The 23,939-nt window shown below is 39.6% G+C and overlaps 1 long non-coding RNA gene across 1 annotated transcript in view; it reads right to left on the reverse strand.

The window, feature by feature from the left end:
- Nucleotides 1-1,361: 1,361 nt before the first annotated feature.
- Nucleotides 1,362-23,939, reverse strand: part of LOC107182548 — a 69,185-nt gene continuing 46,607 nt past the window's right edge. The window contains exons 3-4 of the long non-coding RNA XR_001513263.1: nt 2,583-2,641; nt 1,362-1,413 (exon numbers count right to left, since the gene is read on the reverse strand). This is a non-coding gene — a long non-coding RNA (uncharacterized LOC107182548). The remainder of the gene's footprint in view (nt 1,414-2,582; nt 2,642-23,939) is intronic.

The following is a 23,939-nucleotide window of genomic DNA, read 5'->3' on the forward strand; positions in this document are numbered from 1 at the left end:
CATGAATGTACCAAAAAAGCAGCTTACCGAGATAGTAATTATGGTGGCTCCTGTGGGAAGCATCCTAGACTGATGGTCCCGGCTGCAGCCCTCTGAAATTCGTCATCACATTTGTTCTAAAGCCATGCTTTCTGTAGCTGCCGCAGCCATGACTAAGCACGGCAGGGCTCCTAAGACAGGCCCGCTCCTGGAAGATGCAGGATTACTCTGATGGGCAACTTTAGCATAAGGACTTCCAATTAACCTTGTAAAACTTTCTTCCTTGCTTTCCTTCTTTCCCTCCTTCACAGGAAACAGTTTTGCAGAGTGATCTGATGGCCCGCCCAGCCTCCTCCAGCTTTCTCTCCATTTTCTCCCACAAAGTTTTCCTCAACAAATCTCATGCACATCTAACGTCGTCTGCTTCTTGGAGGGCCTGAACTAACACAAGCAAGGAGCTATTTGCGGAATGAACAGGAGGAATTAGGCCATTTACTGCAGTTAGGGTAGTTTGCAGTGGTTCTCAACCTTGGCTGCACATTAGAATCACCTGGGAATCTTTTTTAAATCCTGATTTCTGGGCCTCATCCTCCAGAAATTCTGTTTCTTTGTTATAACAAAGAAATCCCAGGTGATTCTAATATGCAGCCAAGGTTGAGAACCACTGGTTTAGAGTAAGACTAAGAAGATTAATGGGTCATCATAACAAGACCAGATTTAAGAGGGAGCTTTCTGAGAATAAGTAGCAGGTAACACAAGAGGTTGTGATGGTGGAGATGGAGGTAACAGTAATCGGAGTTTGAAGTTAATTATTTGCATACTTGATGCTAATTAAGCCTAAGGCTCAATTAGAGAATCTGAAATTAGAATCTGAAATTAGAGATTTCGTTGTTTTTGGCAACCGCATAGTTTAGTTGATATATGTGGGTGGAGCCCTGTTAAGAGGACTATATATTTTTACTTGAACTCTATACAGTCCTTTTAAGAGAACTCTATAAAATGTTTTATTGGCTTTAAGGTGTTTTGCTTGCAGTTTTTAGGTTTGTGATTTTAAGGTTTTGCATAATTAAAAGTAAATAATATGCCAAAACCAGTTTGGCTCAGTGGATAGAGCGGACTGAGAGGTCCCGGGTTCGATTCTGGTCAAGGGCATGTACCTTGGTTGCGGGCACATCCCCAGTGGGGAGTGTGCAGGAGGCAGCTAGTCGATGTTTCTCTCTCATCGATGTTTCTAACTATCTCTCTCCTTTCCTCTCTTTAAAAACTCAATAAAATATATTTAAAAAAAAGAAGTAAATAATAAAGTTAATTATTTGTATCAGATATCAGCATTTTCAGCCTATAGTATGAAAAAAACTTATATTTTTATAGTCTTTCAAAGTCTCCATGTGTGAAGCTCCGTATCCCCAATGAAATGCAGTAATGTCTGTAAAACTGAATTGGAAATTGTTTGGCATGTGCTAGTTCACTGAAACCTGACATGGATCCTGTGAGGTAAGGAGGGCAGGTAGCCTTAAAGCTCACTTTTACCAAAGATCAAACTGAGGCTCAGGGGGGCTAACTAGCTAACACCTAGTCAAATCCAACCCAGGTGCAAGGTTGCAGTAGGCAGAATTTCTAGGAATGACTCCTAAGAGTTCATAACCTAATCCCAGTGATGTGTGAAATGTGATGAAATGTCATTTATTCCCATGACTCTGCTATGTTATATGGTGTAGTTGACCTTATTAAAAGATTATTCAGGTGAATCTAATCCAATTACATGGAGCCCTTAAAAGCTCCTTCTGCCAGTGATCAAAGAGAAGAAAAAAAGTCAGAGAGAAATATGGCAGAGGGGGAAGTTAGAGAGTCGAAGCATGAGAAGGATTCGAGGTACTAATGCTGGCTTGAAGATGGAAGGGGCCATGTGGAAGGTGTGAGAAGGAAATGAATTCTTCTAACAACCAGTGAGCTTAGAAAGAGACCTAAGCTCTGGGTGAGACCTGCAGCCCCAGCTCTTACCTAGATTTTGACCTTATGAGATTCTAAGCAGAGAACCGAGCTGACCTACACTGTGCCCAGGAACTGTGGGATAATAAATGGGCATTATTTTAAGCCACTATGTTTGTATTGATTTTAAACAGTGACAAAACAAAACAAACAAATAAAAACAAAAAACACAAAAAAACTAATACATGGGTTTTCTAGTTCCATCACTGTTTTCACCATACCACCCTACTCTTAACTAATGCCAATAAAAATAATCAACGGTGAACTGAAAAAGGCACAGCACTAACCTTATAATTTGGCTCACTTCGTTTTGATTAGAAGTCTAGCTTTCTAAGATTTATTTTAGGCCTGACCTCATTTCCTTTAGTTCTCAGCCTGTGGACTTGAACTCATTTTCAAGACAGACTCTCATTTCCTCATCCTAATTTGAAAATAATTCAGGTAACATATAAATAAGAAGAAAATATTATAAGATTAAAACTTTTGTCATTGTTTGGCAAAGTTTTAAAACTCTTACAAAATACTGAAAATATCATGGGGATTGTTGGAACACATATAGTGAAACACTGTTGTTTTATCTATCCATTGTAACTCCTTTAGTAAACTTTACTCACAATCTTTTGGGAATGCTCTTCTCCCAGTCAAACCAAGTGGGTCTGAGGAAATGTCCACACTGTGAGAGAATTAAATAAGATTGTAGATGTTTAGCAACAGATCTAGCATATAGTAAGCTGTCAGTAAAAAGTATATCTTCATCTCTTGTATTCCAAGATGTCTGAAAATCTATGTTAGAATCACAGTCCTATTAGAGAACGAAACTTTATGGTTTTCAACCTTCATGCATCCAAGGGTTAGTACCAGAAGAGATTCTTAGATCCTCAGTCACAGACATGAATTTTACTTGGTTACCTATCAGGTACCCAGTGGATATTCATATGGATGAATAAGAGGTATTTAGCTACCTGTTATCAGAGAATTAAGCCCAACCTTTAAAGAAAAAATTATTCATATCTGCATCTTAGCAGAGAAAATAATAAACAGTAGGTCATGTGTTGGCTTCAAACTATTCTAGCGTCTATTCTGGAGAATAATAGAATATAGGATTAGTAAAGTAAGTAATTATTTGTTTATGTATTTATTAATAAATAAAGCTCAGGAAAGAAGGTATAGCTCAGGGAAGTTAGTTGACTTCTACAAGATCAACAGTAAGTCTGTGACAGAGTCAGGTCTGGAACACAAGCTAGGATGGAAGCTACAGGAAATGTCCTACTATTGGTGGTCACCACACCAAGAAGAAAGGAAGAAAGGAAGTGGCTCAAAGTAGCAGGGCAAGTGAGTGAGATCGAGTATGGGAGATCTAGCACTTAGTTCTTTTCAGAGGAGCTTAGGAGCTGGAACCCACTGAAGTCTAATACCACTATTGGGGTAACACCTCTGAATGAACTCCTTTGTGGCCAAATTTCTGGAAAGAAGACAGACTAGGCTGAGTCTAATAAGACAATATCTCATATGCCATTTCAGAGAATTCAGATACCCTCAATTTCACCCTCATATCCATCACCTGTGTCTAATCCATTTGATGGGCACACAATACTCTTGCTTAATTACTCTGCTCTTGAATCATGTTTACCATTGGCCAATCACTAATCTAAGGCTAAGTTTATAAGTATATTATTCTTTAAAAAGCACTCACAGGAAACCTGTCAGCGATAAAGGCTCTATACTAGGCATTAGGAATTTGCTGAAAAGTGTTTAATCCAACTCCATTTTCCTTGTCCAATCAGAAAAGAGAGTGAGTTATTCAAAAGAAAACTAAACTAACCAGAAGTAACTCTGTATAACCTAATCCCTCCAACCCTTATGTCATAAAGACAAATAAAAGCTCATAAAGAACCTTTGCTTGCTTCAGAACCTTATCAACTTGAGCCAGCTGATAGGGAAAGTAAGTCTTATGGCTGAACTCTTGAACCAGGAAAGGATCAGTCCAAAGTTTCTGTCAGGTGACATGACCTACAAAAGTACTCCCAATCCTTGGCTTATCTTTATGACTGATAAATGATTGCCAGTTATTTGCTCTATAATATATGCTTGGAAACTGCGGTTAAATGGCTGAAACTGTCCCAAGAAAGAGATTTCCTTCTGGAAAAAAAGAAAAAAATCATCCCCGACATGCAAGGTTTAATTAATGAAAAAGTTGCTTAGATGATCAAACTATGGCTTTTTTTTTTTCTGACCCAATGTTTTGTGGTTTGGGAGTTTTTTTTAACAAGCAAAAAAACCTTTAAACAGAAACCAGACTCTTTTATATTCTAATTTTTTTCCACTCCATTATGTTGTAGTAGTCCATAACAAGAATATGACCTCATCAGTTATTTACTCCCATTTTGGGTTTCATATGATGGGTTTCATTGGAAATCCCCATTTATGGGGGAAATTTCTAAACCATAGAGCAGCTCATTTGTTGGGGGAGAGGGGGGTTCTTTATAAATGAAAAAAGTTGAATTGTAATGGAGGAACAGTGAGTGATTTCTCTAAAGGAGAAAGTTTCAGCCTCCCCCTGCTTATTAAGGAAAGCTAGGTTTGAGATCCTAAAACAGGACTATGACCAAACTATGTGAGTATCTCGGGACCTTATGGACTTAGAGCTTAACTAGTTTATAACTTTATGTTTTTAATATATTTTATTGATTTTTTACAGAGAGGAAGGGAGAGGCACAGAGAGTCAGAAACATCGATCAGCTGCCTCCTACACACCTCCTACTGGGGATGTGCCCATAACCACAGTACATGCCCTTGACCAGAATCAAACCTGGGACCTTTCAGTTCGCAGGCCGATGCTCTATCCACTGAGCCAAACCAGTTAGGGCACTAGTTTATAACTTTAGACACCGAGAGCCAACGATAGAGTTAATAACGATACTGAATGACCAAGCAATGTGCATAGACAAGTGTTCAAACAATTAGGGTAATACTCTCTTCCCAAGTGATTTCTTGTCTGAAATACTGAGTTAAATGGAGTACCTACTACATCTAACGAAAGCTGTTCAGTTAAATGCCAACCTCCCTGGCCCATTAGGAGAGGCAATAATGTATTCAAAATGTAGTTTAAGGATAAAGTTACTTTTCAGAAAGTAATCCTAGTAAAAGAAAAAAAAGAGATTGAAGGCACAAGCAAGTAAATACTATATCAGACAAAGTCACAGTAACTTTTTTTAATTGCAGAAATTATTCTAGTTTAAAAAAATAATTTGAAAAAGCAATTATTTTCATAATCAAGAAACCACCAACAACAACAAAAGGTTGGGGGTTGTCTGTGGGTTTCTTTGCTTGTTCTAGTTCACTTTCCTAAGAGCCAGTTTAGCTTCTCAGACCTTGACCCAGTGATAGATTAAAGTCCTTAATCAGAGATATGGAATGCCTTATCTAGTGACACATGTTCTTTCTCTGTCCTTTGAAGCACATATTGTCCCTCCAAAGGAAGTTCACCATGAAACTAACTGACACAGCCAACAAGTACCTCCTAGGAAGAGCCCCCTGAAGACCACACCACAGCACCAAGTCATCCTTTTTAGGAACCAGCAAATTGTATGTGTAGTTACAGGAGAAAGCAGCCTTAGGTCATTGTCCCAAGGCCCTGATGTGGAAGGAACCACCTAGAACATACAAACAACCATTGTGATCCCTGGGACAGGGGTGTGGGCTGTGGGAAAGGAAGCTCAGCATGGAATTTGAGAGCTAGAATTGCAAGGTAAGAGATCTGAGAGCTTCCAGAGGAGTCTGGTTTGTTTGTTTTCCGTCTAGACTGAGTGTGCAAGGACTTAGGAAATATGCTTTAGGTTAGAAGACACCCTGGAGCTGTTTTCTTTCTCCACTTAAGCCCCATGTAATAATGCACATGCCAGTGTCTGCACTCAAAGCTGACTTAACGTCTACAGAAATTCCCTCTCCTTCTCTGCACATCCGATCAGTAACCAAGGATGACTGCCACTACTTTCACTGGGCCTCCTCCACATCTCCCACACTACTCATGTCTTCAGTATTTCAGATTATCTCAATATTTCTCACCTGGATTAGAGCAACTATATTCTAACTGCTCTCCCTGCTGCCAGCTCCTGGTTCAGATTCTATATTGTTTTCTACAGAGCAAGACTGGCCATAGGACTAGCCAGTTTAAAGTTCTTTGGTGGCTTCCAACAGTCTCCTGGTTAAAATTCAAACTATTCTGGTACAGGCTCTGATAGAACAGTTACCTTGGTTCATATCCTATCTTTGCTATTTACCAATGTGATCTTCAATTCTCTGTCTATAAAATGGAATAAGAATAGTTCTTCTTCATAGGTGTGTTGTTAAACTTCAACGAGATACTTCTTTTAAAGAGCTTAGTACTATGCCTAGTAAGCAGTCAAGCCCATAGTTGAGATCAAAGCTCATCATACCCTAGGTCTGTTTTTAATGACTACATTACACTACCTACCGTTATTCCACTTTATTTCCCAAAACACATGTCATAACAGTATTTCTGGTTCCACATACAGAGCCTTGCCACTTTCCTACTCAGAGAACGAATCTATGTCCCATCCCCTTGAACTTGGACATGACCTGTTGACCACCTCAATTAATTAAGTCTGGCACAAGTTAGGCAATGTCATTTCCTAGGCGGGGTCAGAAGAGGCAATATACCTACTGTATGGCAATCTCGTGTGCAGCATGCACCTTAGGAGACCTAAGCTTCTGTATGAGAAGTTCAGCTCCATTAAGCTACCACGTTTGAGAGGCCATGAGAACAGATCACCGAAAGCTAGAAATGCATGAGGGCTCCAGGTGCCCAGCCATCCTTCACACAGGCCCCCAGTCACTTCGGGGAGTGGAAAGGAGCTGACCCCACCCACCCTGCCCACATTGCAGATGTGTGAGCAAAATAAGTGATCGTGGTTATTGCAGTCACTAAGTTTGGGAGTGTTTTGTTATTGCCTAATGAGAAACCAGAACACCCACATAACCCTCCAAATCTATTTACTCACTTTCATTTCCCCTTGACAACACACCTTCCATGGCCTTCACATATGTTTTTATGCTTAAAAATCGCCACCAGCACAAACATGCCCTCATGTAAAGCATTACTTTGCTTTCAAGAGCCATTGCAGGTAGTTCTTGTTGTGGCTTTTAGTCATTGTTACTCATTGTTGTAGTTTTAATCATCTTTCCCCAAATCTGGAAATGCGTGGCTAAGGACCCAAATTTCAAGTCAAAATGTTTGGGCTTAAGGTTTTTGTTGTTGTTCACTACTTCCAGGCTGTTTAGGACTTTATCTCCCCAGATTTTCTGTTCCTCCAAAGACAGAGTAATAGCCAAACCCTTATCTGAGTATTGTAGATATTCATTTATAACTCATAGCAAAGTTCCTGGTATCTAATGAGTTCAATGCATGTTGCTGTTATTAGAGTGCTAATTTTATTGCATCACAATTATCAGCTTCCTTTTCTGAACAAGAACTGTGTATCCTCAATGCTTGGGACCTCAGATATGCAAAAACAGTTTTGTTAAATGAATAAATAAAGAACAAACAAACAAATGGATGGGTGAATGGGTGGGCAGGTATAATCTAGCTTCTCTTCAACTCCTATATCAAACATGTAGGAGAGGTAGGACAATAGAGATCTCCAGTCTTAATGGAAGCAGCTCTGGTGCTGGCTGCATACTTTTCTTCATGACAGGTCCAGTTCTCTCTTGCCCTAGTAGTTCTATAATACCACAGCCATTATTTCTGACACTCCCTCATTCCCAAAGCCATGCGGAGAGCATCCTCACTTGGCTGAGTAAGCACTTTTGCTCCTGACAATCCAAACCATGTGGTAGGACTGTGAGGAGAGCTAGTGCCAAAATCCGATGGCTTCCTCTACAGATTCCTTTTCTAACCACGCTATAGCATGCTATCTAGATGCCTGACCTTGCCAAGTAAAACCCAGTTAATCGTTTACAATGTCAGCCTTCTTTATGGACTCTAAGATATGGCAATGTCATATGGTGGCAGTGCTGTAGAAGGGACTCTGCTCTTACTGGCAAGCAACTTTATGCTGCACTAAGCAAATAATTTACCCTTCTTGCCTCATGCATGATATTTCCCCACTGATTTCTGCTCAATACAAGAGACATTATTAAACAGCAATACAACCTTGCTTAATAAGGTGATAATATATATTCTACACCTACTTTTTATTTTCATCATAGAATTTACATAAAATTCTATGTCACAGCATGTTGCATATTTATCCATAAAATTCTCATTATAACAGCTAATAACCTATGGATATGATTGCTAAGTGCCAGCAGTTGCCGTTGCAACACAATGTTCTACCACGATATCAATGTTGTTCTAGTACATATTAATTTCAATGTTAAAATAAAACAACATTGGGTTCCAACAACAAAGGGGTCTGTCAGTGCCCTGTTATGCCCTCTTGCCTCAGCACAAAAGAAAAAGTTTAAATATTTTTAAATGAGTAAAATCCAGAGCGTTGGCTGTACATACTCCTAAATCATTTCCCAAGAAAATATGAAGTTAATGTAATTATTGCTGTTACTCTTGTAGATTCCATGCTTCTCATAAGTGTAATCATTTCTGCATTCTTTCTCTGCTTGAAGGTCAGAGAATGCTGAGGGTTAGCAAGATTTCTGAGGCGTGGCACCACCTTCTCTGATTGGGCAGCAGCTCTCGAACGATGTGGGCCTTTTGCAGTTGACTCACCAGAGGGCAGCAGCTTTGCAGCTTGATGTCAGCCTGCAAGAATGTCAGACACTTCTCTCTGCCAGCTGCTGCACCGCCCTCCCCCCCACGCCAACCCCAGCAGTAGCCCAGAATTAAGCAAAGCTGTTTGGGTTAGCCTCTGACCAGCCTCCTGGCTGGGCTTCTTGCTGTCCTGGTTACCAGCTCCAGTAAAAAAATCCCCAAAAGATCTCAGCAGCAACACTAAGCTCTTCCAACTATGTGTCTCTGGGGATACCCAATATAACTGACCAATAAAGGTTTGGATATTTGGGGGAGTGTGTATGGTTTTCTGGGTGCCCCTCTGCAACATACACACCACACACACTCTCTCTCTCTCTCTCTCTCTCTCTCTCTCTCTCTCTCTCTCTCTCCTTCTCTAAAACACCAGAATGCGTTAAGAAATATTTAAATAAGCACTAGCAAAATTTCTAAGTTCTAAATGGATTGTATGCTATTTGTTCTCCCGGTATTGGATCTGCCTCAGTTTCCCCCACATTTCTGACTGTTCCAACTGAAGTCTCAGATGGGAGCTAAGACTATTCCTGGGGTCCTTTCTGCTGTAACAGTCTATGATCCCATGAATTTAGACAACTGGGAGTTTCTGAGAGGAATGGCTTCCTGATGCTCATGAGGCGTGGCAGAGAGGCCTGCCCCACAGTAGCTAGTCCTAGCTCTGTGCGGACCGATTTTTATATATTACTTAGTTTCCCCTCGCTTCTAGTCTCTTCAGCATCTGTTCTTTTAGCAGTTTTGGTTTAGTTTTAAATTTTAGTCTTAGTTTAGTCTCAGTTTTCACCTTTTAGATGGTTCGTTTGGCTTTAGGCAACTGCAAGCAGTAAGCAGGTGGTAGCTTGTAGACCCAGTTAAGGTAAAATCATGGTCAAGGTCAAGCAAGCAATTAAACCAATATAGGTAAGCCAAGGTGAAGTTGATGAATCACAGAAACTAAGCCTGCCCTAATTGAACTTGCTAAAGTGTGAAGATGCCAGGGTTTAAGGCTGTTTGGTTCTCTCGGTACCCTAAGACTCAAGGCACACTTGCTCTTTCTGATCTTGCCCCTGTTCTGTTTCTTTATCCTGATGATTGGTAGCAGCCTCACCTCATTCTGTTTGAGTCTCCTTCAGGATTCTCCAGTTTGGTTACTCCAGTTTGTAGTAGGCTAAATTGTGGCCTTAAAAAGATATGCCCATGTCTTCATCCCCAGAACCTGGGAATGTGGCCTTATTTGGGAAAAATTAAGGATCTGGAAATGAGATCATCGTGGATGGCCCAGGTGAGCCCTAAGTCCAATGAGTTTCCTTATAAGAAACACAGAGAGGAGGGACGCAGGGAGAAGAGGACAAGGCCATATAGAGACGGAGACAGAAGTGGAGTGATGTCACCACCAGCCAAGAAACCCTGGGAGCCATCAGAAGCTGGGAAGGATGAGGAATGGGTTCTCCTCTCGATTCTCTGCTGACAGCACATCGCTTGCCAACATTTTCATGTTAGACTTCCTGCTCAGAACTATGAATACGTTTCTGTTGTTTTAAAGGAACCAGTGTTGGTAATTTATTAAGGTAGCCATTGGAAACTAATACAGTTACAAGCTCAAATGCCTTCTAGTTTCAAGGAACCCAATGGAAACAGACCAGAAACTACGTACACTTTTAAATAGGTAACAAGAGAGTTACTCATCTTCTGAGCAGTTCTCAACCTTTGGGTCATGACCCCTTTGGCAGTTGAACGACCCTTTCACAAGAGTCGCCTAAGACCATCCTGCATATCAGATATTTATATTACGATTCATAACAGTAGCAACATCACAGTTACGAAGTAGCAACGAAAATAATTTTAGGGTTGGAGTCACAACATGAGGAACTGTATTTAAAGGGCCCAGAAGGTTGAGAACCACTGCCTTATAGGAATCATACAGTAATGAACTGAGCACACAATCTAGATAGGGAAATTCTGGATTTAGCATCTCATATTATTTTTCATTCCTAAAACCGGTCATTTCAATGGCTGGCAAACAACAGAAAGTGCAAGTGGTCTGAAGCAAATGAGAGAACAAATGTCCTAACCAAAGAAGTATCCATCAACCAGACCAATAATTGTTACCATGTGAAAACAAGCCCAGCATGGCCACATCTTCCCACTTTTATTGGATCTTTACTTAAAGTCTCCTGCATTTTCAGTGTTGGCTCAGAGAACAACCAGGCAAACTGCACTCTGTGGGCCCAATCAAACGTGTTTGAGAGCTGAATTGTAACCACAAGTGGCCAGTTGCAGTGTCTGGAGCCAACTGACCCTCCTAACAGTATCTAAGGTATGTGCCACGGAGAGTTCATGAAACAACCAAGAGCAGAGCCTTGTTTCCTTGTTTTCCACATACTTAACCTGCTCTGCCAGCCCAGGATACTTTCACTCAAAGTCCCTCCTTCCCTGGTGTAGGCAGCGAGAAACCGTTTGTTAGGACCTGAGTTAGTGTGCCTGCCTCTTCCTTTTCAGCCTCTCCTCTTAGTTTCTCTAAGGCAGCTTAATTTAGACGCTGACCATTTAGTATCTAGAAGAAGGTGTGTGTGTGTGTGTGTGTGTGTGTGTGTGTGTGTGTGTGTGTCCATTATGTCAAAGCAACGGTGTCAGCGGGGCCATTTCTGGACAGACTGGGACGTGCGGTCTCCCTGCCCATCGGGATGAAGCTTCCTCTGTTCTGTGAAATGCATTTCACTTTTCTAGACCTTTCATAAATGATCTCATGGAAGAATTCTGACAATAGCTAGGGTAGGAATGGGGATTGACTAAATAGGGAATGAGGGATCTTATTGAGGAAAATGTCCTAAAACTATTGTGACAATGGTAACACCACTCAGTAAATTTATTAGAAATCAGTGGGTCGTGCACTTAAAATGGGTGAGTTTATGGTATGTAAAGTGTACCTCAAAAGTTGTTTTAAAAATTATAGTTAATCATTAAAAGAATAAAACTAGACCCATAACACATTCTCTCTCGCTTATCCCATAAACACTAGTCAACAAATTTGTCAACTGTTCATATAAAATGTGTAAAGTGTGCCTCAAAGTTGTTTTAAAAATTAAAGTTAATCATTAAAAGAATAAAACTAGATCCATAACACTTTCTCTCTTGCTTATCCCATAAACAGTAGTCAACAAATTTGTCAACTGTTCATATAAAATACCATTTTTTAATCTTTTTACATATTTCAAGTGTATAATACTTAATTCAAACATAACATGTACAAAATAGAACACAATGAAAAATTTTCCTCCCTCTTCTCTCCCTTAGGCACCCAACTCCCCTTCCCTGAAAACAATGTTGTCAGTTTCTTGTGTATCATTCTAGAGACATTTTATGCATCTCCAGAATGGTTCCTGTGTTTATGTATTCTATCCCCCAACCACACACACCTTTTTCTCTTTAACTTGTAACATATTATACACAGTGTTCTGCAATCATTTTTTACTTAGTAATCTACATCATATCAGAATTCAAATAGTGCTCAGATCTTTTTATCTTTACTGTCCCACTGCCAGAGAACTCATTGGACCCTCAGCACCTCTTGCCTGGACCATTTTGTGTAATTTGAGATGCCATCTGTTATAAGATTCACTGGTCTTTGGGGGTCTTTAAGAGAGAAAACTGTTGCCTATTAGATTATTATAACATGCCATTGATTGTAAGATGCATCCTATTTTCATTTAAAAACAACAACACTAACGCTAAACAGTGCATTTACCTGTGTGTATGTATTCTATCCCCCAACCACACACACATTTTCCTCTTTAACTTGTAAATATTATACATGGTGTTCTGCAATCTTTTTTTACTTAGTAATCTACATCATATCAGAATTCAAATAGTGCTCAGATCTTTTTATCTTTACTGTCCCACTGCCAGAGAACTCATTGGATCCTAAGTACCTCTTGCCCAGACCATTTTGTGTAATTTGAGATGCCATCTGTTATAAGATTCACTGGTCTTTGGGGGTCTTTAAGAGAGAAAACTGTTGCCTATTAGATTATTATAACATGCCATTGATTGTAAGATGCATCCTATTTTCATTTAAAAACAACAACACTAACGCTAAACAGTGCATTTATGTGTACAAAGATACAAACAGTAAGTATGACCTTGTGCCGGCCAGTTCTCCAACCTCCAACCTCGCTTCTTTTTAATTCAGTTTCCTGCCAGTCATTTTTCTAAGCTCTGGGTTTAACCTTTTCATGCCTCTACTTTAAATCCTTTATGGTCTCCCGTTGCTACCGGAGGAAGTCCAAATAACTGAGTGTGATCACGAGACCCTGCCCTTTTCTGGCCCTCTTCCTCTCCACTAACCTATGCTCTAGACATGCCCAACTATTGACTATTTCTCAAAAACGTAGTGCTCTTTCAAAACCTTCTGCTTTTGTACATGTTGTTCCCTCTGCCTAGAATACACTTGACCTCTTTCTTCCTAGCTAAATACCATTTGTTCTCCAAGACTCATCTCTGGGAAAACTGCCATGAACTTCCCAAGTTCAGTGAAATATCCTCTCTCTACTGCCACTCTCACTGTGCTTAATTCCATCAAAAGCACTTCTTGTCTCATATTAGGCTCGCATTTCCTTGCCTGTCCTCACTACTCTTATTTGCATCACAAGGGTTTGCCAGGGTGCCTCGTTTATGGTAAGCATTCAGTGTTTATTGAAGAAATGTGTACTTTGGCCCTAGATGTAATCTGCAATCATGGAGGTGTGGTCAGCTCGGTGTAGGGGGAAGTACACTAGGTCTGAAATCAGGATGCCAGCTATGGGCCCTGACACCTCTGCCCCTCTGGTCTCAGTTTGGTCAGTTAATGTTTCCAAGACTAGGTTCCCTCACTTGAAAACATGGGCAGTGGTACCTGCCTGCCTACAGGGCTGCAGGGATTCAACGAGGGGAGCGTCCGAAGTAACCGGCATGGAGAAGGTGCTCTGAACAAGGCGGCTTCCATCAGAGTGGCTGGGACACCCTACGCTGGTGAGCAGGGTTCATGTGCCCTGGAAAAACAGACACCACTGACACATGCTGTAATACCAACTAGACTTTGGTTTCCTGTTTTCATTTCAGTTTTCACATTTGAGAAATCAAGTTGATGGGGGGAAAAAAAACCCACACATATACACTCAATTCTTGCTCATACCATTATCCCCAAATCCTGTAGGCAATCAATCACCTTTAATGGTTTCTTTTAGACCCTTCCCATGTTATATATTTTTTAAAATATATTTTATTGATTTTTCACAGAGAGGGAGGGAGAGGGATAGAGAGTTAGAAACATCAATGAGAGAGGAACATCGATCAGCTGCGTCCTGCACACCTCCCATTGGGGATGTGCCTGCAACCAAGGCAGAATCACCCTTGGCCAGAATCGAACCTGGGACCCTTCAGTCTGCAGGCCGACGCTCTCTCCACTGAGCCAAACCGGTTAGGGCCCCATGTTATATTTTTAACACAAACACAAGTACATAAATACATATCTCATTCCCTTTGTTACACAACATGTACAATATTTTTTTCATGGTATATCCATATGCGTATTTCTGAATATCGCTTTTTTCAGGGGCTTTGTGACCTTCCGAGTTTGGCCAGAAGAATTCCAATCAAGTAGACAAGGATGTGGAAAGAGGTTTTAGTTACTGCTTCTCATCACAACTCTGACTCTCAGGAAAGGTAAAAGCTTTGACCCATAGCCTCAGCTCCTTCTTCGGGGAGCCACAGAGGAACAGCATCCCTGAAACAATGAAAGACCTAAAAGTCACAGCAGGCCGCAGGGGAAGAAATCTGCACTGGGGCAGAGGGCAGTGCCGATCCCAGCAGCATGAAGTCAGAAGAATGCCGCGAACAGCTCCAACGCTCAGACTCCGAAGTCTTCAGCACCACTGTCTCCTGCATGTTTTCACCATATGAGTGAGACGCTCCCTAGTGAGCCTTCCCCCTTAAAAGAAAAGATTATTTTCAAAGTTGCACACAGGTTCTATTTAGGGGCTGCTCTGGTATAGAACAAGATCTGTTTTTTATTTAATACTAATTTATTGGGCTAGTATTTAAAAAGATTAACCATTGTATGTGCTGGCAGAGTCGCAGGAAAACTGGAATTTTCATTACTGTAGGTGGGTGGGAAGGCAAAGGAAATGACCATTTTAGATCACAGTTCCACATATCTTACAATGCAAATCATTCGCCTAAACAACAGCAGTTTGATTAGTAAAACATACATCTGGATAATGAACTGAACGCAACATGCCCAGCAGATTTATTTATAATACCCCAAACCTGGAAATAACCAAAATCATAGACAGATAAATAAAGTAGTAATTCACAGTACACAATGCTACACAGCAATGAAACAATGATCTATTCACATAAGCATTTGTGTTGAATCTCAACATAACTATGTAGTGTGAAGGAAACCAGTATCGGTGAAAGACTACACACCTTCTAGTGCATATCAAATCATGAAAAACTGGAGATCCCTCGGCGTGGCCTGTGGGCATCGGGCGGAAACTGGCAGTCCAAAGCCGCCTGCCGCTCCCTCTCATCCGGGCCCCGCTGCGCATGCCGGCCAGTCCTGAAGATCTGCTTTTTTTAAGGCTTGTCTTTAGACATGAACATTTCCTTATGTGTTCAGAAATCAAGAGTTGGTAGTATAAGGAGGTAGGTGGGGCTTTATAAATAGCTATTATTCTTTCTCTTTCGTTGATCACATAAATGATAAAGTAACAAATACAAGGCTATTAAAAGCTTGTTGAAATGCCCGGTCGACGTGGCTCAGTGGTTTAGCACAGACCAATGAAACAGGAGGTCACAAGTTTAATTCCTGATCCAGGCACGTGCCCCAGTTGTGGGTTCAATCACCAGTAGGGGACATGCAGGAGGCAGCCATCAGTGATTCTTTCTCATCATTGTTGTTTCTATCTCTCTCTCCTGTTCCTTTCCTTTCTCTGAAATCAATAAAATAAAATTTCTTTTTTAAAGTTTGGTAAAATGTGGATATTCAAATAATATACCTTTGTTTTATTGGCAAGTTTAATCATGACCCAGGTTGCCCATGTCCTCTCCCCACTTCTCCGATTTTTTCCTCAGGCATCCATTACTGGAGTTGGTGGTCTGACATTCTTCAAACTCTCTCATATGAATGGCCCCAATGTAATCGCTATGCTCCCCACTTCCAAATCCCTGACTGCCCATTGCCTTTACTGAAGATCTCCACATGGACAGGAAAACAGACTAATTAGGAGAAGTCTAATGAGTCAGTTGGCACAAATAGCAGATTCACCATCTTATGCCCAGGAAATCACTGTCGCTCTGTCTCCATCAGTCATGTGTACTTACCTCAGAAAAGTTGGCAGGAAGATAAGAACGGGCTGGGAAAGAGAACAGAAACTCCTAATGGTCTTCATGGTGTGTTTCTAATCACAAAAGCCCAGAGACACGGAGGCCTCCGTCCGCTTTCTATACCATACCAGCCACAAACAGTGCAAACCCAGCAACAAAGAAAAATAAGTGCAGGTATCTATGGGAACGAGTAAACAAAGGCACTGAATCCAACACAATTAATGGGGACAAGGACCATTAATAAGGCAATCAAGTGGAACCCATTAAGAGCTTATTTCTCAACTCACTATAAAGATATTGACACACACATCCCCAGTGGGAGATGTGCAGGAGGCAGCTGTTTGATGTTTCTCTCTCATCGATGTTTCTAACTCTCTATTTCTCTCCCTTCCTCTCTGTAAAAATTCAATAAAATATATTTAAAAAAAAAAGATATTGACACAATGTATTTATTTGGTATCTGAGCCAGAATAATAGTATAGTCTGATGAATGAGCTGGAGATGATGAGGTGGAGAAGAGCAGTGGGATTAAGACATGCAAACGCACTAAATCTCTACATCATGAAGTAACGGCAATTTTATAGCCCCAGATAGTTCTATGTGAGTGGATACAGAGACAGGGCCAGCGTCATGGTAAGACCAGGTGAGGCTGGAGAAATGGCCAGAGCCAAATGATGAAGGACTTTGTGAGGTCATGCTGTGAATTTTAGGTTTTATGTGAAAGGCCCTCATGGGAGCCACTGCAGGATTTTAAACAGGGAATAACAGGAGCATATTTAAGTTGTAGGAGGGCACTCATATATGTAGATAATGGATTTGAGTGCTGTTTCCATAGCGCCTACCATACTATACTGTAATAGGCATCCATCTGTCCCCACACTAAACTGTAACCTAATGAGGACAGCATGGCTGCTTTCTCATTATATCTAGTGTATGCATAGCACATATTTAGTCATTAATGAATGAATAGATGGATGGTGGATATTCAATCTCATTCATCTTTCTGCCTCTAATGCTTATATAGTACTTAGTACAAAAGTAATTGATAAGGGTCTGTTGAATAAATTAATGAATGCAGACTTCTGCCTCACTCTCCACACTTATTTCCCAGCATTCTCCAAGAATCATCTATATACATAAAAGGCTAAGTGACCAACCATACATCTGTCTGACCGTCCAACCAACCAGCCAGTACATATGACGTGAACTGGCAATTTAAAAATAAATGTTGACTTGCACATGTGCGATATATATAAAGCTCTCGCTGGTGCCAAATGCATGTGACCAACCAGCCGGTACATATGACACGCACTGGCAATTTAATTTTGTATTTTAATTTTATAATACTATATTGTATATACAATTTTGACATGTAATTTTTTGCAGTAATATAATTACTGCACGAATCTTTCTTCTAATTAATTTCCTTTCAATGTGCATGAATTTGTGCATGGGGCCACTAGTGGTCCTATAACAATAAATCTGTGTAGTGTATCTAAATTCCCTTCATTGTTTGCTTCTCATAGGCTATTCCCTCTGATTGGAATTCCCTACATTTATCTCCCTCCTATCATGTGAATTCTAATTATCTCAACTCGCAGTTCAGATTTTGGTATTATAAAATCTCCCACTTGGGGAGAGCCTATTGTAATATCAACACCTCCCACCACCCTGTTAATTCCTCTTGACCCACTAACTTCTTGCCTCTCATTTATATAATTTTAGTTACATGCCTAAAAATTTGTATTATAATTTATTAATTATGTACGACTCTAGATTTTGAGCTTCTAGGGGACAGGATAGATGCTTCCTTATCACCCATCCTAGGCCTAGGCCTTGATCATAAAGGACACTCAAATAATGTGTTTTTGAATGTTACTTGTCTATTTTTTAAAACTATTTATGTTTTATAACTTCTGGAGTTGGTTAGTGTCATGGTTTACTCTCCAATGTGTTACGCTGTATTTTGTGTCCTAAAGACATTTAATGCTGTCTTCAACATGTGCCCCGGAGTTGGTGAATAATTCTGTGTCCATAGCAAGCATTGCCTTTGTGATTTCTTCTCTGGCCTCTCAGCTTTCCTGCGGACTGAAGAGTCCTAAGTCTGAAGAGGTAGCCCCTTAATAATCATTCTTCCCCTCAGATCCTATCTTTATTCAAATTATCCTGCAGTGTGCTTACAGAGGCCAGAACCACACAGTATTCTAGGCACAAATGCAAGCCTCCTATCATTGTACAGATGGAAGGTTATGCATTTGTATTTCATTTTCAGAATGTTTCCAGTAGTGGTTATGATTTTATTGGCTTTCAAAGAAAAAGCAGTAGATTGAATCAGAATCTTTGCAATGACCTCTGAGTCTCCTTTTCATCTACAGTAACTCAAAAGCCCAGTGCAGTGCCCCTCCCCTGCTGCCCCCCACACTCCCTCCCCAATGTCTTTGTCTCTGATTGAGGTAATGGCCACCTACCACTCTTTGCAAGGGTTCTTCCAACCCTGGTTACCAGTGTTCTGTTCAACAAGAGATTGTGTACAGCTCACTCCTTTCCATTAGAATATGAGAGAAGAACTAGAAATAACTGGTTCTCTTTCAGTTTTCCATAAAAGCAATCTTTTTCCATTTTGCTAATGTGGAAATTAGCAAATTAATCTACTTTCAAGGTTTAAAAATAATAATTATTATTATTGCTGTTAATACTACTAGAGTACTATATGTAAGTCAGGCACTCTTCTAAGTTATGTATATTATATACATATAGCCATTTAACCCTCACAAAATCCCTATGCCATCTATACTGTTATTATTCCTATTTCACAAATGAAAAAACGAAGGCACAGAGAAATTGAGTAATTTCCAAGATTAAAATGTGACAGGGTAGAGATTTCAACCTATGCAGCCTAGAGCTGGGGTTTGGTGGACAAGGACGGAAAGAGACAAGACAGAGTTTTTACTGAGTCTTTCCATTATCAGCAGCAAATTTGGGTATTTAACTTGCTGGGCCTCAGTTTTGACATCTGTAATGTGAAAATAGAAATGCCCCCAGGAGGTTGGTTGACAGTAGTAAATATAAGCATGCATGTAAAGTACCTAGCTGACTGAAAGTGCTTAATGAATACTTCTCTCTCCTCTCCCCCCATTAGTTCTCTATTTTCAGATTATAACCATCATTTCGAGCTACCATTAGAAACCAGTCGGTTTACCTCCCAGCCCTGTCCTGCACCAGCTGCATGAACTGAAGCCCCCGTTTCCTTTAAGTGTAAGCTGGCAATCATAAAACCATCATAGGTTTAAATGAGATCATGTTTGAAAGGCAATTAACCCAGTGCCTAGCATATGGTAAATACTCAATAAATGACAGCAGCTATAATGATGGTGGTGATAAGAAAGAGGAGGGGTTTATGAAGGATGACAATGATGATGTTTTCAGCTTAATTCTCTCTTCTCACCTAAAAAAAACAAAAAACAAAAAAAAAACCAACAACAACAACAAAAAAAACCCCTGCCATCTGTCTTCCTGGGCTATATGAAGTGGAAAAGCTCACTGCAGAAAACTTAGCAGGTAGAATGGGCTGGGAAAGAGAACAGAAACTCCTAATGGTCTTCCATGATGATAGAAGCACAGGATTGTGTCTGACCATGTAAGCCCAGAGGCATGTAAGCATGCATCAGCTCTCTATACTATACAAGCCACAGATACTGCAAACCCAGCAGGCAAAGAAAAACAAGTGCAGGGAGCTATGGGACTGAGCAAACAAAGGCACTGAATCCAACACAGTAGGGGAGCAAAAAACTATTTGAATCCCCAGAGACTATCTTCAAGCACTACAGTCTCAACCTTCTAGTGCATAAAATTATCTGGAACATTTATTAAAATTTCAGATAGCAGGGAACCACTCAGAGACCCAGAGTTGGTAGCCCCGATCACACTAAAAAACACTGCCCTGTGATTAAATCAGCATACAGTGTGTGGCCAAAGGTAGGTTTACAGTTATGAGTACATGAAACAGTTTAGTTTTATATTATTATTTATTAATTCTTGAATTATTTTTCCATATGAACAACTGTAAGCCTACCTTTGCTCCACTGTGTATTTATTGCCTTGAACCAAGATTATTCCTAAGAACCTAAATGAGATTTTTAGTGGGATTTAAGGTCAAGTATTGCTTTAAGGAGATTATCTATTGAAATAATACTTACCACTGTATGCCAACTCAAAGCGTTTGTTCAAATATCACACAGTTTAGTTCTTGAGAATACAATAAAAAATGAGACAGACACTCCTTTGACAAATATATTTGTGTACATATATATATATATACATAGATATGTACACTAGTATATACACATGTGACCATTGATCTCAGCAGTCTAAAGTATCACCTTTACTGATCTTAAAATTTTTTTGAGATATTTGATAATTTTTAGACATCTCTCACCAAACCTTTAGACAACTTGAAACTAAAGGAAAATTGCAGGTGGTTCTTAATATAAACCAGCAACTACACTTGGAGACAATAAACATCTCACCTTTTATGAGGTATTTTCAGTATTTTTCTAACATTTGTTACATAAAGAGTTGGATCAGATGAATATCACCAATTCTAGATCTCCTCTTCAGCATTACTTTGATCAAGTTTTTTAAAAATCAAGCATTATTTCCAATGTTTAGCAATAATATATTTTAATTTAACCATTTATGAACATTTGAAATCAACCATTGGCTCAGACTGATGCCAAATTTAAAGAAAATAAATTTCAGAAGCTTAGTTATTTATGAGTTTCCTAATTTCATAGCTCATTAAAATTTGTTCCAAAAATTATTCTGGGTCTTATTACATATTTCATGTCTTAGTCCTACAGTTGAATGTTTTTAATATTATCTTTTGAAATTAGAGATTTAAATGGTCTATTTCATCTTGCTACTACTCATCCTATCCCTTTTAAAGGAAGAGTTACTTGTCTGAAAGAAAGTGTGGGGATGTTTGTGAGCTGTCATAAATTAAAATCATGTGATATCTCTGCTCAGGTGACAATCTAAGAAACAGGTGTCTTAATAATAATAATTGGGTTTCTGGGGGTGGGCGGGGGGTGGGTTGGTTTGACATGCAGATGTGTGGTACGCCCCTGTTGCTGATACATCCAGACACTTGACTTTAGACAAAGGCAATCCAAAGTTCCTAGTCATTTTGTTTAGTTTAGCTAAGGAACCCTTGGAAACTCCACCCAGGCCTGGAGTCTGCTTGCCCAAGGAGAATTTTACTAGGTACATTTAGTGGTATTTCAAAGTCCACAAGGATAACTTTATAGGGTCGGCTGATTTTCTTTTTATAGAGTTTGACCTCATTTCTTGAAACCTCCTGGAAGACAAGGTAAGTGTAACTTATGACTACTCAAAGTAGATGTTGAGGGGAAAGTAATTCTCTAGTTTAGTGCATTTAAATCAACACACTACTCTTACTCATTTGTAGACATATTCAAAAAGCAAGTTTTGCACTCAACCGCAGTTCGCACTGAACTGAATCACACAGTGAACTATAGGAAGTTGACTGTAAAATATAGAGCATGTTGAGGGTCCATGCACTTTCTAATGGTCTGTGAGAAATGTGTATGTGTGCACAACTGTTCATTTTCCTGATGGAAGAATCATAGTTTTCCAAAAATTCTCAATGGGGCCTATGATTCCAAAAAGTTAAAAACAACTAACATGGAGAGAATAATGAATGAATATTTGGCTGCCCTAATATCACAGATATTAAAACATTGCTTCAAAGATTGGCTTCAGTGACCTTTCATAATCACATCAATCAAAGGCTGATTCTTAAGCCTTTCTCCTCAAGGATACCTGAGTCTCACTCCAGGAGGCCTTGCTCAGGAGGCCAGGCCCTTGGAAAGGCTCTCTGACTAGGTCAGTTCTAGGAGCAATCAGAATACTGGTAGAACACCAGATGGTTTTAGATGGCAGAGCTCTGATATCCCCCTTGAGATTCTCTTTTAGTTCTTAATATGACAAGCCAATAGTCCCCATTGGTGTTGGGTTTATGTTACCACTTCTGTCACACTTCCTTGTCTCCCCTTTCAACAGAGAGCAAAGCTCAAGCTCAGTCTTCGTAGGCAACTCTACATGGTACGAATTTTATAACATTACTTTTTTCATGGCATTTCTTTTTATGATTATCTTCTATTTAAGGCAAATTCTATTCATTTTCAATTTATAGTTAATAAAAAAAATTATTTTTAATAAATGCATTTCATTTTTAAAAAGAGAGACAACTTAAAGAAAAATATTTGTATTGGTACAGATGATACAAGGATATGACAAAATCATAAAAGTGCTATGTAAATTATAGAAAATTGGAAAGCACCAGACTAAATAATTGCTAATCAAGTCATGCTTTTATTTTTTAAAAGATTGGCAGTCTTTTGGAAAATATAATTTATTTAGGACAAATCTTACAACCAACAATAGAAATTTCTACCAAGCATTTCTGAAAAAATAAGTACAAATTGTGAGAATGGCTTTAACATGGATTTATTACTTAGGGTGCTTTCAGATGCTATAATAGAAAACACAACTAAAAGTATCTTAAACAATAAAGATTCTCTCCTGATGGTACCAGTAGATTCAGTCAGTGACTCAATCACATCAAGAGCCCAGGTTCTTGCCATATTGTCCTCTGCTATTCTGAGCATGTCAGTTTTGTCTTCCAATTTGTATCCTGCTGATCTCAAGATAACTTCCATGACACCAACTCCTCGGCCAACAATGACTAGATTCAGGAAAGTATGAACCACTATATTTTGTTCCTTTTAAGAGCAAGGGAAACTTACCCCCAAATGTTTTCATATTTGCCTTCACATGTCATAATCAAGGTTGCACCTCATGCCTACATTAAATCAGACATTGGCAAAAAAAAAAAAAAAAAGGAATTGCCATAGCTTAATTCCTATTCCCCCATAGAGGCCAGGGAGGGACCAATGAAGACCATGGGTCTAAATAACTGGACAATAATTGGGGTTCTCTTGGCAAAGAAGTAAGGAAAGAATGACCATTGAGTAGGAACCACACTGTTTACCATGAGCTTTCATTAACACAAGATTTTAGCAAATCTGAGAGTTGCAGAAAGGTTAAGGCTAATGTTGGAGAAAAATTTTATTTCAGTGTCAACAATAAGTAATAAAAACCTGGGCTCTATTGACAAGATGTGTACAGAAGATGGTAGCTTAAAAACACAGCTTTTTTACGAGTCTTAAAAAAAACCTCCCAAAAGAATTATCTCGGGGATTTAAAAAGCATTGGTTAGCCAGTAATCATTCTCACCTATCCCACCCCACTCAGATCTTGTGGGGAAAAAAAATAGACAAGGACAATCCCAGGGCAATAAAAAAAAGTGGTGGTAGTAGTGATGGTGGTGGTAGTGGTGGCAGTTTTTAAGAATTTGATACTTTTTAAAAGATGTAGAATAGTCATCATGGAGGGAAGAACATTATTAAACTTTGTTAGACTTTTGTTGTTGTTGTTAATTTTGACTTACATGTGGACTAGTTCAAGGGCATCTTTATCTTACCTGTGCATAGGGCTGTAATGGGTGGGGGTTTATTTGCATTATTTTAAGAGAGAGGAAGGGAAAGACAGAGAAACATTGCTGTGAGAGAGGAACATTGATCAGTTGCCTCCGCTATGCACCCCAACCGGGGACAGAACCTACATTCCAGTTATGTGCCCTGACCAGGAATTGAACCCATGACCTTTCAGTGTCCTGGACATTGCTCCAGCCAACTAAGCCACACTGGCTAAGGAGGGCTTGTAATGTTTTAATCTGGCCCTGAAAGGTAACTTTAGCGCCAGTAAA

Source organism: Myotis davidii, unplaced genomic scaffold (genome assembly GCF_000327345.1).
Source record: "Myotis davidii unplaced genomic scaffold, ASM32734v1 scaffold1637, whole genome shotgun sequence".
NCBI lineage: Eukaryota > Metazoa > Chordata > Mammalia > Chiroptera > Vespertilionidae > Myotis > Myotis davidii.